Consider the following 17,316-nt stretch of genomic DNA (forward strand, 5'->3'; position numbering starts at 1 on the left):
GCAAAAGTGTCAAACTGTCCAAAGAGAAGAACTAGTGACAAATGAATAATAATATATTTTTAAGTTAATATTTGTCTTTTTAAAAGATATTAGATTTCAATTCTCTTAAAATAAGCTTGGCACCCTCTAATTTTTTTTTTTTTTTTTTTAGTGAGAGTTCAAAAGTGCCAAGCTTTTTAGGAGAATTGAGACATGCCCTGTAAAGTCATGCGAGGTCCCAGAAAATGCATAATACAGAGACTTTCTCTGACAGAACTTTTGGGAGAAGAGTTACAGTATGTAATAAATGATTCCCTGAGAAGACAAGAAGAAGGAGAATCAAAAAATGGGAAAGAAATTACCATTTTAATCGAACAACACATGATATTGAGTGATGCACAATTTTGTGCCACCAAGAAAAAAAATAGTTCAAGGTATGACAACATGCTTTCTTCCCACATTTATATTCTGAGGGATACTTATTTAAAAGTTACAAGTGCTATTTTTAAATGTGCCTTAGAATCCACAAAGTACAAATGTAAGGTATATTTTTTACTACAGGGAAAATATAACCTCACCATGAATATCTGAAACAATTTGAGATTAAAACTTCAGGCAAAACTGTCATTTAAATTGATGGTTTGGGGAGGTAATGATAAGAGAGTGGCAAAGCATTATAAAACTGTTGCTTTTCCCCAAGGAGAGTATATATTATTAATAACCTTCAATAACTGAGCAAAATGTATACACATACATGCCTTAATAAATTAGACATAACTATAAAAATTAGAATGTAAAACTTCCAAATCAGTTGTAGAAAAAGAAAATAAATCTACCTAACAATAGTTGGAAAAAGAAATAAAACAAAGAGAAAGCATACTAATGATCATTTGATCATATTTATCATATCATATTTATGAAAAAAGTGGCAGAAATAAGTTCACTTTTATCTGGTTTTATGATATGCATATATAGATAGATTAACCGAGTAAAAGACCCATTTATTAGTTTTAATGAAATAGAGCTAATATGTATTTTTCAAAATGAAGAAAATATTATGGCAAGATGGAAAACAGAGATGGGAAAAATATAACTAACAAATGTTAAAATAATACAAGTTAGTCGTTTTATTATGACAAAATAGTATTCAAATAAAACTGAAAATATGACAAAAATAGTGCATAGTGACTTAAGGAAAAAAACAATACCAAGCAGATGCAATATTCATAACCTTACATTACACAATTATATGGCCTTAAACTATGTAATATACCAAACAACAAAATAAGGAAAATACATAAGCTACAAATGTAGTTGGAATTTTTACACACACGTAAACATATTCACTGACACATCCCAAAACACACTATTCTCAAAATTATGCTAGTTTATAGATTTGAGCAGCATGCTTATAAAGTATAATCTAATGGATACATTCTACAATTCTTGTACTATTCATTAAGACTCTATATGTCTCTCAAAAGCATGTAGAATAGTGAAATAATTCATACAGGAAATCTCGATACATTTTAATGTATAAACTTTTTTTCTGACAACAATCCAATTAACCTAAAAATCAGTGTCAAATAGATAACAAAAACCATTTTCAAGTTTAGAAAATTTAAAATCATACTTTTATCTAGTCAGTGGGTTAAAGGTGAAATCTTGAGAGTATTAAGTACGTCATGCAAGATAGTTAAATTTCAAAATATCAGAATGTTTATTTAGTGGGAAAAACAGTGATTCTAAATGTGTTTATACTTTAAAAAAAAATGCTGGTTGTAGTAGCTAACACTTGAAATCCCAACATTTTGGTAGGCAGAGGCAGAAGGATTACTTGAGCCCAGGAGTTTGGTAACAGCCTGGGCAATACAGAGAGACCCTATCTCCACAAAAAATAAAAAATTAGCCAGGGTTGCAGCACATGCCTATGGTCTAAGCCATGTGGATTGCTTGAGCCCAGGAGGTTGAGGCTACAGTGAGCCATGATCTCACCACTTCACTCCCATCTGGGCAACAGAGTGAGATCTTGTCTCACAAGAAGGAAGGAAGGAAGGAAGGAAGGAAGGAAGGAAGGAAGGAAGGAAGGAAGGAAGGAAGGAAGGAAGGAAGGAAGGGAGGGAGGGAGGGAGGGAGGGAGGGAGGGAGGGAGGGAGGGAGGGAGGGAGGGAGGGAGGGAGGGAGGGAGGGAGGGAGGATAAATGAGCTTGAGTATTTGCATTAACAAAGTAAATAAACCATAAACATAAATTTAAAGAAATTAGAAAAGAGATCAAGAAATACATCACAAATCCACAAATCGGAAAACAACAAAACAATACGAATGATCACAACATTTAATAAGATAAACCTCTGAAAGCACAGATCATTTAAAAACAAGTAAGCATAAAAAGCAATAACAACAGAGAGAAAAGTTCCTAAAAAGCAAAAAAGCAGAAGTCAGAAAGAGAGAGAGAGAGAGAAAACTAAACACAAATATAGGCGCAATCTTAAAATTATAGAACATTTTGGAAAAAAAAAAAAAAAAAACCACAACACAAAAATGCATTTAACAGGAATAAATATGGAATAATTACAAATAAGAGACTACCAGAATTGTCACAAAAAGGAATAGAGAATGGATTTAAAAACTAAATTAATAAAAGCTATAAAAACATGAGTGATCATCAACAATCCTCCACCACTCTAAAATTTCCAGGTCTCAATGGCTTACAAGCAGATTTTCCCATTCTTCAAAAACCAAAGTCACACTCACAAATGAATTGTTACCATACTGGAAAAACAATGAAAATTCTTAGCTTTTTAAATTATATTAATTGTGCTTCACACTTAGATGAAATAATAAAATGCAAAGATATAAATTACATACTCATTTTTCTTTTGAGCATAGATGTAAAAATTTTAAATAATATATTAGTTGATGCAACTCATGAGTATATGAAACAAAATGTAATTTCATGTAGATTTTTCTCAGGAATGCAGAATCAAATAAATTATTATATTCCTATCAATCATTTTATCTTGTGAAATTAACAGGTTAAAGTAGAAAAACACAAAATCACATCCCAGAGGTCAAAATGACATTTAATAACTTCAATACATATTCCCAAATTTAAAATATCTAAAGATAAGTAGAAGTAGAAGGGAATCTCCTTAACCTGATAAATGCTATTTATGAAAACCTTACAGCAAACATCACATGTAATGCAGAACCTGAAGAATCATTTCATTTAAAGTAAGTGGTAAAATAAGAATGTCTTTAATAAGAGAGAATACAATTATAGAAATTGAAAGAAAAGAAATAAAATTACTCTATATGCAGATTATATGGTCATGTTGACAAGATATTAGGCTAATTTAAAAATTCAGCGAGACTGCTAGGTAACAAAATAACCTATAAAATTCTGAAGTGTTTCTCAATAACCATAATGAAAAATGAAAATTGTAATAGAATACTATATTCAATAACAACAATAAAATAATCACTATAATATTAAGGAATTAACCTATCAACAAGAGAAAAAGAGAACAAGGCCTCCATGAAGAAAAGTTTGTTTGTTTGTTTGTTTTCATTTTTGGTTTTTGTTGGTATTTTTTTTGAGACAGAGTCTTGCTCTGTCACCCAGGCTGGACTGCAGTGGTCAATCTTGGCTCACTGCAGCCTCTGCCTCCTGGGTTCAAGCAATTCTCCTGCCTCAGCTACCCAAGTAGCTGGGATTACAGGGATGTGCCACCACTCCTGGCTAATTTTTACATTTTTAGTAGAAACAGGGTTTTGTCATGTTAGCCAGGCTGGTCACAAACTCCTGGCCTCAAGTGATCCACCCGCCTTGGCCTCCCAAAGTGCTAGGATTACAGGCGTGAGCCACAGCACCCGGTTACCATTATCTCTTATGTATATAGAGGACAGAAATCTTCAACACAATACTAGCTAACCATATCTAGCAACATAGAAACAGAATAATACATTATAATCACATGAGATCTATCTCAAAGATGCAATGGAAATTTAACATCTGAAAAATCATGTAAGCAGCATAAGAAACCAAAAGCATGATATCGTCTAAATAGCTGCAGAAAGCATATTGATGAAACATAACACACCTTCATGATAAAACACTAAGCAAACTAGAAAGAGAAGGAAACTTTCTTAACCTTGTGAAAGTCACCTGTGAAAAACCCACAAGGGACCTCACACTTAATAGTGAAAGTCCAGATGCTTTCCTCATAAGGTCACGAACAAGACAAAAACGTCTGCTATTGACTTTTCTATTGAACATTCTATGTGAGGTACTAGTCAGAGCAGTTGGGAAAGAAAGAATTAAAAAGCATCTAGATTGTGAAAAACGATGTAAAACTATCTCTACAGCACATTAATGTATATAGAAAACCCTAAGTGATCCACTAAAAAACAATTAGAACTAATAAGTGAGTTTGTCAAGGCTGCAGGACACATCAGTGCACACGAATCAGCAGGATTTCTATACACTTGCAATGAACAATCCAAACATTAAGGAAGTAATTTCATTTCCAATAACATCAAAAAGAATAATTAGGAATAAACTTAAGAAAAATATGCAAGATGTGTACACTGAAAACTACAAATATTGTTAAAATTTTTTTAAATGTCTAAATGAATGAAAAAACAGCTCATGTTCATGTATGAGAAGGCTTATTATTGTTAAGATAGCAATATTCTCCAAATTTATCTACAAACTTGATACAATCCCTATTAGAATTCTAGCTGTCTTCTTTGTAGAAATTGATATTTTGACTCTAAAATTTATATGGAATAGCAAGGGGCTCACAATAACTAAAACAACTTTATTACAATGCAACAATAGTCAAGATAGTGTGGTACTTGTAACAGGTGGGCATGTAGATCAATGGAATAAAATCAAGAGTCAAGAAAAGTTGTGTCTATTTGATTCGTCTCTCTTTTCTTCTTTATTAGTCTGGCTAGCAGTCTATCTATTTTGTCAATCTTTTCAAAAACCCAGCTCCTGGATTCACTGATTTTGTTGAAGGGTTTTTTGTGTCTCTATCTCTTTCAGTTCTGCTCTAACAGAAATAACAAGAAATTAATTATTTCTTGTCTTCTGCTAGCGTTTGAATTTGTTTGCTCCTGCTTCTCTAGTTCTTCTAATTGTGATGTTAGGGTGTCGATTTTAGATCTTTCCTGCTTTCTCCCGTGGGCATTTAGTGCTGTAAATTTCCTTCTAAACACTGCTTTAGCTGTGTCCCAGAGATTCTGGTACGTTGTGTCTTTGTTCTCATCGGTTTCAAAGAACTTACTCATTTCTGTCTTACTTTCGTTATTTACCCAGTAGTCATCCAGGAGCAAAGTTTCTCTAAATGTGGAAAAAGGTATCTTTATTCCAGGTTTGCAGTGACATTTCTGTATCCAGCTTCTAGATCACCCATGCTCCATGGCTGCATAATTGTTAGTCAGTTCTTTTGATAATTACAAAAAGAGTTTCCAGTCCAAATCCAAATTGGTGTATCCTGATGTATTCTTCCCAAGAGAGAATCTTCTATCTACCACATTTGATTCAGATTATGAAACCTTAGGAAATGAGTCAGTTCTTATTTCAGTTAACAACAAATTTTCTACAGATTAAAGTCCTAAGAGAAAATTTATTTTCAAGGAAACAAAGTGTATACCTAGACCACAGGACCAGAGGAATAGGGAGAGTGATGGCTACTTATGCCTTAAAGAAAATGCTCTCCTCTTCTCCAGCATCTTAAATATTGCCTCCCTCAATCATTCCTTCATGTGATTAAACACTCTTGACTTTCCCAAACTTTTTCTCATGCATCAAATTATTTGCTGCACAACCGTTGACCAGAGAATGGGACAACACTGTTACAAATAGTGTAGTACATCTGACAGGCTACATGAAATCAAAAAGATAGAGCCATTGACATGTGCCCAGAAGCCTAAATGACAACATCATTTTCACTCTAAAACACCATGCTGGTCTTGGTTCTTTTGTCCTCACAAATGACACAGACGCAGGTTTTAGGAGCTTCATACTTGTAAGTTGTTTTCATCTGGCACTGTTCAAGTGAAGTTGAGTTTAAAAGAACTTGAAGACATTGAAGAGATGTCAAGCAGGCAGCCAATGGAAAAGAGGTTTGGTGTATGAGGTCTGTTTTTTATGTATACGGCTGAATTTATAAGTGTTACTGACAGGGAAGAGGGCAGGATGGGAGGAGTCTTTAGGATGTACAATATTTAATGGCCAGTAAGAGAGGGAGAAGAGATGTCAGTGAAAAACGAGCCAGGGCAGAGTTGGTCCAAGCGCAGAGAGGATTCATATGAAGGAATGGTCAACAAGACCAACTGCTTGTAAGATGTCAAGATTGATGAAGACTAAAAGTTGTCCATTGTCCATAAGATTGAGTGATTTGGGAGTCAATGTTGACCTACCAATTAGGACTTCACAAGATAGATAAAAGTGAAGAGAGAATAAAGAGTAAATAAACAGAGATTACAAATATAGAAGATTGGTAGTAAAGAGGAAGAAAAAGTAATTTATTCTTATGTTTAGATAGAGAAGAAAGCTTAAAAGTTGTTTTAATTTTTTAAAATTTATTTTGATTTTTTTGTTTTTTAAAATAATTTTTAAGTCAATGTGATGTGTTAACTTCAGAAAGAGATGTTTATTATACAACAAGTGTGGACTTTTCAATAATGTATAATTCCTGGAAAAAAGGACAGATGTTGCAATCCATAGAAAAGGAAAATAAATTACATTTAGGTAAGAAAGTGATAAGTGGTTTGTGTTTAATGGTAACTTTTAACAATTTCTGCCAAGTTAATGCATACGTTTTTACATTTTCAGTCATCACCATAAAGTCACCAAAATATACTACTTATCTATTGTCCGGTTTACAGATGATAAAACCAAAACCAAGGGAGTCTAGCTAATCCAGGTGATAGGAGAAAAGTAAAAGAATCAAAATGTGTATCTGGCTGAAAGCCTAACGTAATGTTTCCAGACAAGGAGTTGGAGTTTTTTTCCTATAAGGCATCAGATAATAAATATTTTAGGTTTCACAGGTCCTATGGCCCCATTATAACTACTCAACACTGCACTTATAGCATTTATAGATTATGCACACACAAACAGGACTGTGTTCCAGGTTAAACTTTAGTTATAGACTCTGAAATTTGAAATTGATATGATTTTACATGTCATGAAATATTTTTCTTTGGATATTTCTTAGCCATTCTAAAAATGTAAAAAATATTTCTAGCTCCTGGAGCACACAAAAACAGGCAGTGAGGCAGAATGGCCCATGACCATATAGTTTGCTGATCCTTTCACTGGGTAACATTGTCACCCCAGGGCTATTGTGTATCTTATGGTGACTCTGGGCTACCACTCTATTTCAAATAGCTTACCTCCTGCTTTAGCAAAATCTGTATGGTCTTCTAATGTCTAATCCTCTTAATATTTTTCAGTCACATTTGCATTCCTCCCCTAGACATATTTGTACTAATATTTTTTGTCATTCTAAATCAACCACCCTTTTTCTCTCTCCGTCTCTCTCTCTGTAAATCTGTTCCTCGCTTCTCAGGCCTTTTCTTGCATCTTTGCTTCTCTGAGCAAATTACACAATCCTCAGCAGTCCCATTTTACATCATGCCACAAAGACTTCCAGCTGGGCAAAGGTATTGTCCACTCATATGCTATTCACTTGTCTCTGTCCTGCTTGGCAGACTACTTTTTTCACTTAAGATAACTTTCCTTTGTGCACTTCTAGTTCCAAAGTTCAAAGAAAGAGAAAATATGTAATTACACCATGCCTGTCCTATCTCAGCAAGTCTTCTGATATCAAGAGTTTATTTGTTATGTTGCTGACCAGAGGGGAAGGTGTACCCATTAGTGCCAAGGGTTTGATAGATCTCAGCACACGGAAATATTCCTGGGGGCTATGTTTCATCTCAAGCGTATGACTGAATTAATCCCCAGGTTATGCCACAACTTTCCTTTGACACTTAGGTAATAAACAAGACATACTTTTAAAATAACTTTCCCTTTAGGCTGGAATATTTCTGACAACTGACTTGACTCTGATTTGCTTTCATCCAGAAGGAACTTGTTGTCAAGGAGCCTCTTGTTCATGACTTAGGGGCTGAATAGGCACCCCCATCTCCTAGACTGCAGTCCTGAATTAGGTCTTTCTCTGAATAAATTCTTAATTATCTTTCTACTTAGCTGCAAGCTCATTAATAATCTACTAGATTGTGCAGCCACTTAAGTCCCTAAGGCTTTGATTCCTCAAAAATGCAAACTGAATACCTTAAGTATAATGTTTGCAAAAGTAGATCATGTCAGGATATGAAAAAGAGCCTTGGAATCAACTTTATTCCTTTGTGTAAAGAACTTTAAATGTATCATATTTCACATGAAAAAGTCCACTGTGATATTCTAAGTACTCAAATCTTTTCTAAACATAATTTTATTTCTATCTCATGTACACGTTTTGAGGAACCGCTGCTGAGACTGAAAGAGGAAATCTAAAAAGAGACAGCATGGACAAGTGGGGACTGGAGACTGAACAGTGAGAACTGTTTGGTTCATTTACCCCACGGAAAAATTGTGAAACCAGTGGGGTCTTTATGCGTTTTTAGGTTGACATCTGAAATTTTTATCATAATTCTAATAACTGCAAAAGATATGGTTTCCCATGCATTACATGCTTTATAATACTTTTAATATATTTTGATTGAAATTGGCAGAGTTTGTTCATTCAATTAATGGAAAATTCCAGTCTCCAATCAAACCTATCAAAGAGGTTAAATTTCTGAGAGAAAAAGTCTTACTTCATTTTTAGAGTCAATCAACTTGGTACTACCTATGGCTTCTATGAGCTCCTCGCTGCTGAGTGAGAATTCTGAGATATTAACCACTCAGCCCCGCCATGGTGCCTTGCCTGGACATGCTTCCTCACAGAAACATTGTCCTTCCTTTTCCTTAGGAAGGAAACATTCTTGAGCTGTCCTTTTGTTGAGTGCCCAAGAGGTTTTACACACTGGGTCAGAGCACTGTCCAGACAACTGAGAGCGGTGCTTGCCTTTTCTCCCTGCCTGTAGAGTAGAAAAAGAACAATTAACAAAGGGGAAGGGAGAAGAAGAACTAACAGAGGGACTCTTGAGCAGAATAATCTTAGGGACGAATACAGATGGAAGTTAAGAATCTAGAAAAGTATTTTCTTATAGCTATCCAGGCTCCCTGGAAAATATTCCCATGTCCATAAGGATATATATGCCCAGTGGTGATACATCTCTAAAGAAGACACAAAGAAATAAGAAAAAGGCAAGATGAGAGACAAGACACCAACTCCCAAAGAAAATTGACGAGTTTCTCAGCCCTTCAAGGGCTATTTGAGAGCACCTCGGTGCTGTGCAAGTCACTTTATGCAGTATGCACAGCAGACAGAATTTCCTGTGGTATGTGAAACTTACCAAGCGACCAAGGGATCAAACTGGAACCAGCAGAGAAGAGCCCTTTAGAAGTAGAAGTGAGAGAATGCTCCTAACTGATTCGCAGACACAACACTTTCCAGCACTCCCAGTGAGCGCCAGAAAATCTGGGGGTCCAAACCTAAAAGACAGGTGACATCAACAAGGCTGGGATGATCCTTTTTGCCAAAGATTTTTAATCTCTTTATGTGGGCTACCCATACAATGTCTGAAACATGCTTTATGGCATTTTGTCAAATTCCTTGTTGTAGGATTGCCCGTTTTTCAGATGCCCTCAAGAGTCCTGAGAAAGTTGAACAGGCCACCTGGCAATGCTCCGCAAAACTAATTAGTGAGGGGAAGTATTGAAAAATCACTCCAATGGCAGTGTGGCAATTACAAACCATTGAAAGTGTGAGGCAGATGGTGAGGTTCATATGTTGTCTTACTTATCAGTTCAACAAAACTATACCAACTGCCCACCATGTGCAAAGTGCAACTAATAATGAAAAGGCAGATATGTAAATTCATAAGATGCAATATAGGAAGTCTGACTTTACTGGACAAACGCTATCAGCGTGAGCAATTCACGAGTGTGACCCTGCCATCTTAGCCATCTAATCTTCTACCACTGCTCAACGTTTTCTCACTTCCGGACATTCCTCAAACACTTCCTCCACCTGAATATTCTACCAGGTCCTTGGCTTCCTCTCCCCATGGTGGTGAAATCATGTGCAGGCTGCTTGACACGTAAACACATCTGGCCACATTACTTCCATGCACATTGCTGTGGGTTCATTCACCACACTGCATCATCTTTGTCTTCCTATATCCCCCAGCAGTTCATGGAGAATAACATGGCAAGGACCATGTCTTACTCTTCTTTATACATAGAATGTTTGACAATGTCTGACACGTTGCAGGCATAGTAGGATCAAATCCCACTTTCAAAGCCAAATGAAGTGTGCCTGATTGCCCCTTGACCTTGAGGATTCCTTTCCTCCTCTCCCACACCACTCTTGATATATCTAAGGGCTACTCTTAAACACTGCATATATGGTAGTTACTTGTGTAGTCTACTAATCCAACTATGCTCTGAGCTTCTTGGGAAAAAGAAATGTATTTTGCTTTTCTTTGTAACCTCCACAGGATCCACCAGAAAAGGGAACAAGACCTTCTGCTTACATAACCCAAGCTAACAAAGCCAAGCAGCCCTTCCCACTGCTCCATTCTTTGTGTGCACCTCTCTCTCCTATGGTCACTTAATTACAGCCACTTGGACTTCTGTTCTGACCCTTAAGCCCTGCTCAAACTCATTCGCATCCCAGGGCCTTCGCAATTGTTGCTTTGTCTGCCTGCAACATCGGCCCCTTGCTCCTCAGAGCTCAGCGTTTTTCATTCCTTCAACACTAAGTTTAAATACTATTTCCTAAAGAATCATCCTCAACCATACTCAGATCAGTAGCCCTACCACAGACTCATCATGTCTTTTATGTCACCTGGCTTTTTTCCCTTGTTTATTTATTATTCGCATGCTCCTCCCCTCAACACACACACACACACACACACACACACACACACACACAAAAGAATGCATGGTCAGCCAGGAGAGTCCTGGTCTGTCCATTATCACTGCTTTACCCCCAGTACAGTGCCTAGAACAAAGTAGGTGTCTAATAAATATTATCAATTGAATAAATAAATTATAAAATATTTGGTAATTCAAGAATTATTGCTGGAATAAAAAATAATAAAGAAATAAAGTCACTGTATCCTATCTTCATTCATTGTTTCAAAACACATAAAAGCATTTTCTGAAGAATAAATTCATTTCTTGGCATCTAAACTGATATCTTTGCAAAACCAAAAATCACTAGGTGTTAGGATCTTGAGAGAAATTGACTCTTCTCAAAAAATGAGTGCTGGACAAACTTCAATCTAAAACTGCATTAAAAACAAGTCACATTACATTAAATTAGAAAACAATATAGCACATTATTCAATTAAACCCCAGAACCCACTAACTAAAACCTCAATGAACTGAAAATATAGCGGGGCTCCACTTTTGTGCAAAGCATACGTACATCTTAGCAGCTGGGCCAGGACTTGCTATTCCTTAAGAAGGTTATGCCCCATGGTCAAATCTGTGAACAGACATTTGTGAAGATGCAATTGTGTGCTAGGCCCCGGGCTCAGCTTAAATGGCACATACACAAAGAAGAGATGATGGACAGTCAGGAAAGAATGGAATAGTAAGGAATGGGGAAGAGGTTTGTTGTTGGGGAGACTTCCCAGAGGAGGTGATGTACATATACGTGATGATCTACTTTGGGAAGGAAAACCACTAAGACAAGTAAGAACCTGTACTAGCCCAAGGGAACAGCGGCTGCCAGGGAAAACTGAATGAGGTCAGGCTATGCTCCTGCCAGGTTGGCAGCAATAAGCAAAGAGAACTGAAAAAAAAAAAAAAAAAAAAAGAATAAAAGATAAGATATTCAATCATCACTTATAAAAATTAACGAGGTCAGGAGATTGATACCATCCTGGCTAACATGGTGAAGCCTTTCTCACTAAAAATACAAAAAATTAGCCTGGCGTGGTGGCACATGCCTGTAATCCCAGCTACTCAGGAGGCTGAGGCAGAGAATCACTTGAACCCAGGAGGCAGAGCTTGCCAAGATCATGCCACTGCACTGCAGCCTGGGTGACAGAGCAAGACTCTGTCTCAAAAAAAAAAAGTCAAGTATACTTATAAGGTAAGAAGTTTTAAGAGTTTTAAAAGCAAACACTGACATAAAGTAAGTTTTTGAGTACAGAGTAGTTGATTAGATATTTAACCTATGCCCTAGTCCTTATAATAGAATTACTTAATAAACTTTTAATTTTGGAATAATTTTGGGTTTATAGAAAATATACGAAGATATACCAAGTGTTCCCACATGCCCTTCACCCCGTTCTCGCTAGTGCCACAGCTCACACTGCCATGGTACTGTTGGGACTCAGAATATGATATCTCAAAGCATAGTCCTCTGGCATGAAGGGTACTTTGAGCTAAAGGAGACTGGAAAAGCCTCAGAAACAGAGCCTTTCTGATCTTTTCCTTTTCTCCTGACTCCAACCCCTGTTCCTTCCCCTGAAGAGTTTCATAGAAACCAGAATTCCTCTCTCCTAAGCCAGGCCATAGAAACTTGAACTCTTCCCCAAAGTCAGCCATAAAACTTAGAAAGTTAACTCCCTGACCCTCTCCCTCTCTCTCCAAGACCCTCATGTGACAGGTGTCCTATCTGATACCCATAGGAAAGGAAGGTCACACAGAGGTCCGTGTTCGGGTGAGGGAGAAAGGACAAGATGGAAGAACGTAAAGAAGGTAAACAAGATGGCGCAGTTCCGGGTTCTCCATCAGCGACTTTCCCGCGCCCAGGAAAAACTCCCGTGCCTGGGAAAAACACCGATTGTCTGCGCCTGCGCATTGTGACGTCAAAATAAAGAAACCAAAACTTACCCAGCCATGCCTATGGAGACGCCCTTACCCCTGCCCCTGTCCTGCCCACCTCAAACCCCATCCATAAAAGGCCGCTCCCGGAAGATATCCACGCAGACTTCCTCGGCCCCTCCTCATATGCGGACCTAGGAGCCTCGCCTGAGAATGCCGGATCGACTTCCTCGGCCTCCACCGCCTGAGACCAGTGAACCTCGCCCTTTCCTCCTTCACACTGGCTAGCTAATAAAGTTTTTTTACCTTGCCTACTTGCCTCATCTCTGGCGCCTGCTCCGGTGGTCGCATAAAACAAATCAGTCAGGAAGAATCCAAACACACAGGCCTTGCCAGGCTCCCCCTCTGGCTGTCACCTTTAGATCACACTCTTCGATCCAGTTATGTTTCTACCTGACTGTCTGTTTTTCATCAAACCTAAGAATGAAAATGCACATTTCCCACTGAGTCTTTGGCTCTTCATTTCTGAAGGCTCCCACGTCACATAAAACTTTGATTAAATAAATGTGCATGCTTTTCTCTTGTTAACCCATCTTTTGTTGCAGGAGTGTCTGCTGTGACCTTATGATGGGCGAGGAAAGAGACTACAACTTTCCACCCCTACAGTACAGTTGTCAAAACTAAGAAACCGACATTGGCATATTACTACAGACTTGATTCAGACTTCATCATTTTTATCACTAAGGCCCTTTATGTGTTTAAGGATCAAATCCAGAATACCACATTGCATTTAGCCAACATAGTATTTTAAATCACAACCTTCCTGGGAATGGGGATAAGATTAACTATAGTTATGAATTCTAAAAAGAAGGATGTTATAGCACAATGAATCATAGTCACCCGCTGACTTTTGTTTTTAATAAAAGGGTGCTATACTATGCAAAACCTGTTTCCTAATAAAGCATGTTTGGAACATTGTCCTTTGATTACAAAATTAACTTTTCTTGTTGACTTTCATTATAATTTCAGAATATTTTATCCTTGTTGCTGAATGAGCTTCAATAGACAGTGCTTCCTAACACTTAACTTTAATTTCCCTCTTTTCATACCCTTGAGCAGTTAATGATCTATAAACATATTCTTACTTGCATTAAGATGTTGATGCGGCTTTCTTCTTTTGTAATTTTTTTTTAATCTGTCCCTTTTGGAAATTAACTGTGTATGAGGTTTTCTAAGAATGCATTCACAGAAGGGTATTTTGAGTGCTAATTTTGCTGAATGAAATCGTCTCACCACTGTAAGGTAAGTTCGTGCTCTATGATTTGTGCAAGTCCCTCAGCCTACCCACAGCTCATCCCAGTGAAGGGGAGAGAGGGGAACTCCACAAAAGTGGGATCCCAACCAAGTTCTGACAGACAATGGGGAAAAAGAGACACAGCAGAAATGAAATAAACATGTGACATGTATATAATATTCTATTTAAATATATTTTATTTCACTAAGCATAACAACATCCTTTTAGTCATTCACTCTCTTTACTTCTCTTCCTTTCCTTTTATTAATAGAAGTAAGATGTAACAAATTAATTTCAGTGTCTGCCATTGTCCTCCCATCTCCTCTCTCTCCCAAAGTCTTCCCCCAACATAAAACCTTTTTGATTTTTGTTTTTGGTATTATAGTCTTTATTTTGATATTTTAATGAAATACACTATTAAGGCATATGTTACACACACGAACTCACAAACACACACACACACGCACACACAATTTGTCATTGGCTCAAATGGCAGAGTCAACCCAGATGAAAAAATGTACGTCTGTAGGCTGCAAACAAGGTTTGTGTTTTTGCTGAACAACCTTGTTTGAAATCCATCCCATGACCCCCCACCCCCAGCCTTCTTTTCCCTGGAGATCACAAGGATAATAATGCATACCTAGCAAAGAGTTGATGCCAAATAAATGGTGGCTTCCATTATTCGATTTTCCTCCTCAAGTCTCCTGTAAGGGTACCCTATGCACCAGTAATAACCGCAGTTTTACTTTGGTTTGCTTTCCAGAGGAGAGCTTGGTTTGTTCTCAGTCTTTGTTCTGTATCCCTGCCTTGGGTGTTAATAGAGGCTGATGAGTGGGAGTGGATTTTCTAAACACAGAAAAAAGAATAAACAAAACTGTCAAGAGAAAAGAGTACAATCTATTAGAGGTTTTGATCACCCTATTTGTCACAGAGAAATAACAGATGCATTAATGCACACAGCACTTATAATTCAGAGATCATCGTTACACCAAATGACAAACGATGTTACTGTAATGTACCATTTGTCTTTTCTCACATAGTTAAAAAACCATAATTACTGAAAATCATGACAACTTGCCAATTAAACAGACTCATTCACCCACAGATGAAGCATGCATCTTTGCATTTTGCAAATTAAATAGAGGTGTGTGGGGAGGATAAGAACCAAAGTGTGTAGTACAGTGATTTATTAGGAAGCTTGAACAGGTACACATTAAAAGTAAAACAGTTTCTACCTGTCTTCTAGAGCATCTGAGCCACCTGAAAAAATTTCCAGTTGTGAAAAACAGTAATCTTTCTGTTTTCTTCCTAAAGGCTTTGAGACTTCATAACAATCTTACTAATAAAGTTAATCTAGTCGCATCTTTCTTTTACATTTATTGTGCCAGTGGACAAATGATCTAGTACAAGTAAAAAGAATGGATTAATCTTATATTATTTGAAAAAAATAGTTTTAAATGTACATAAAGCCTCTGGGCATATGATTTTGGAAATAAATAATAAAATGCATTACCCCCAGAAAAACGGTACAGAAAGGGAGGAACGAGTCCAGGATATGGCAACAGACAGCTGATTGAGTGCCTGAAAGGACTTGAGAGAAGGGCTGGTCAGGGCTAGCTAACATCCAGCCCTGACGAGGAGAGAAAAAGTGACAGTATACTCAATACATAGTGTTTCTGGTCTGGGTGACTTTAGGACCCAGGAGGATGAGGGTAGCCCTCTTAGCAAGTGGAGCTCAACTTTGTTCACATGTCACAAGAGTCTATGGATTCTGTAATACACGTCAATTCCTAGAAGCAGAAACTTCCATTTGCCTTTGCCTGCTGACAGACCACCCCTATATTTGGCAGAAACTACCGCTTTTGTTACACAATGTAAAATAAAGAACCATTCCCTTCCTTGAGAGAGAGAGAGAGTGTGTGTGTGTGTCTTAAGGTAAAACAGTGTAAGACTGGGCACGGTGGTTCACGCCTGTAGTCTTAGCACTTTGGGAGGTCGAGGCAGGCAGATCACCTGAGGCCAGGAGTTCGAGACCAGCATGGCCAACATGGTGAAACCCTGGGCTAATTAATTTTAGAATGGATAAAACCCAAAAAGCAGTTTTCGTTTGCAAACAAAATTGTGTTACAGTCAGAGCTTTCATAAAGAAAAGTCCAAATACCCCAAACTCATCTTTGTATTTTGTGAGGATAGGATCATCATCAACAGCAAAAATATCTACTTCTTTGACGGTAATGAAACTGGAAATGATAATTTAAAATACAAAAATAGCCAGGCATCGTGCTGCATGCCTGTAATCGCAGTTACTTGGGAGGCTGAGGCAGGAGAGTCACTTGAACCCAGGAGGTAGAAGTTGCAGTGAGCCGAGATCGTGCCCCTGCACTCCAACCTGGGTGACAGAGCGATACTCTGTCTCAAAAAAAAAAAAAAAAAAAAAGACAGCGTAGTAATCCAAACGCAGATATTTTAGGTTTGTTTAGTAAGATAAATTATGTTGTGCATCAACTAGAGGCCACCATGGAGAATGTGATTAGGTGCACATGTTGTGGGGACAGTGGGTAAAGATCTCATCCCAGGGTCCCCACATCCTGCAGTGGCTGCCATAGGGCAAATCCCTTTAACTCACTCTACTTCTGTTTCCTACGCTTAAAATGAGCCTAATCACAGTACCCAATTCATAGGGCTATTGTGAGCATTCGTGAAATGGATCTCCTGCCCGTGGTAGATGCTCAGTAAGTGTTGGGTGTTTGTTGCTGGGTGGGAAGGGATATGTATTTCCTCTGTTTGTGTTTAGATAGCAAAATTCTAAAATTGGTGTCCAGTTTGTTAGAGATGGATCTGATTTGCAGAAACCATTGCAATGAGGAAGTTAGCAGAAATGTGGCCTTGCCGTCTGTTGGAGTGTGAGATTTGCCAGCTACAATTATAAAAAGGGCTAATTAATTTTAGAATGGATAAAACCCAAAAAGCAGTTTTCGTTTGCAAACAAAATTGTGTTACAGCCAGAGCTTTCGTAAAGAAAAATCCAAATACCCCAAACTCATCTTTGTATTTTGTGAGGATAGGATCATCATCAACAGCAAAAATATCTACTTCTTTGACGGTAATGAAACTGGAAATGATAATTTAAGCAGG

The 17,316-nt window shown here is 37.5% G+C and overlaps 1 long non-coding RNA gene across 1 annotated transcript; it reads right to left on the reverse strand.

The window, feature by feature from the left end:
• Positions 1-6,573: 6,573 nt before the first annotated feature.
• On the reverse strand, positions 6,574-14,965 carry LOC141408133 (uncharacterized). Its single transcript, XR_012420929.1, has 3 exons — positions 14,822-14,965; positions 9,458-9,596; positions 6,574-9,079 (listed from the first exon to the last, which is right to left on the reverse strand). It is a non-coding gene; the product is annotated as an uncharacterized lncRNA (long non-coding RNA).
• Positions 14,966-17,316: the final 2,351 nt, after the last annotated feature.

This window comes from Macaca fascicularis, chromosome 12, assembly GCF_037993035.2.
Source record: "Macaca fascicularis isolate 582-1 chromosome 12, T2T-MFA8v1.1".
NCBI lineage: Eukaryota > Metazoa > Chordata > Mammalia > Primates > Cercopithecidae > Macaca > Macaca fascicularis.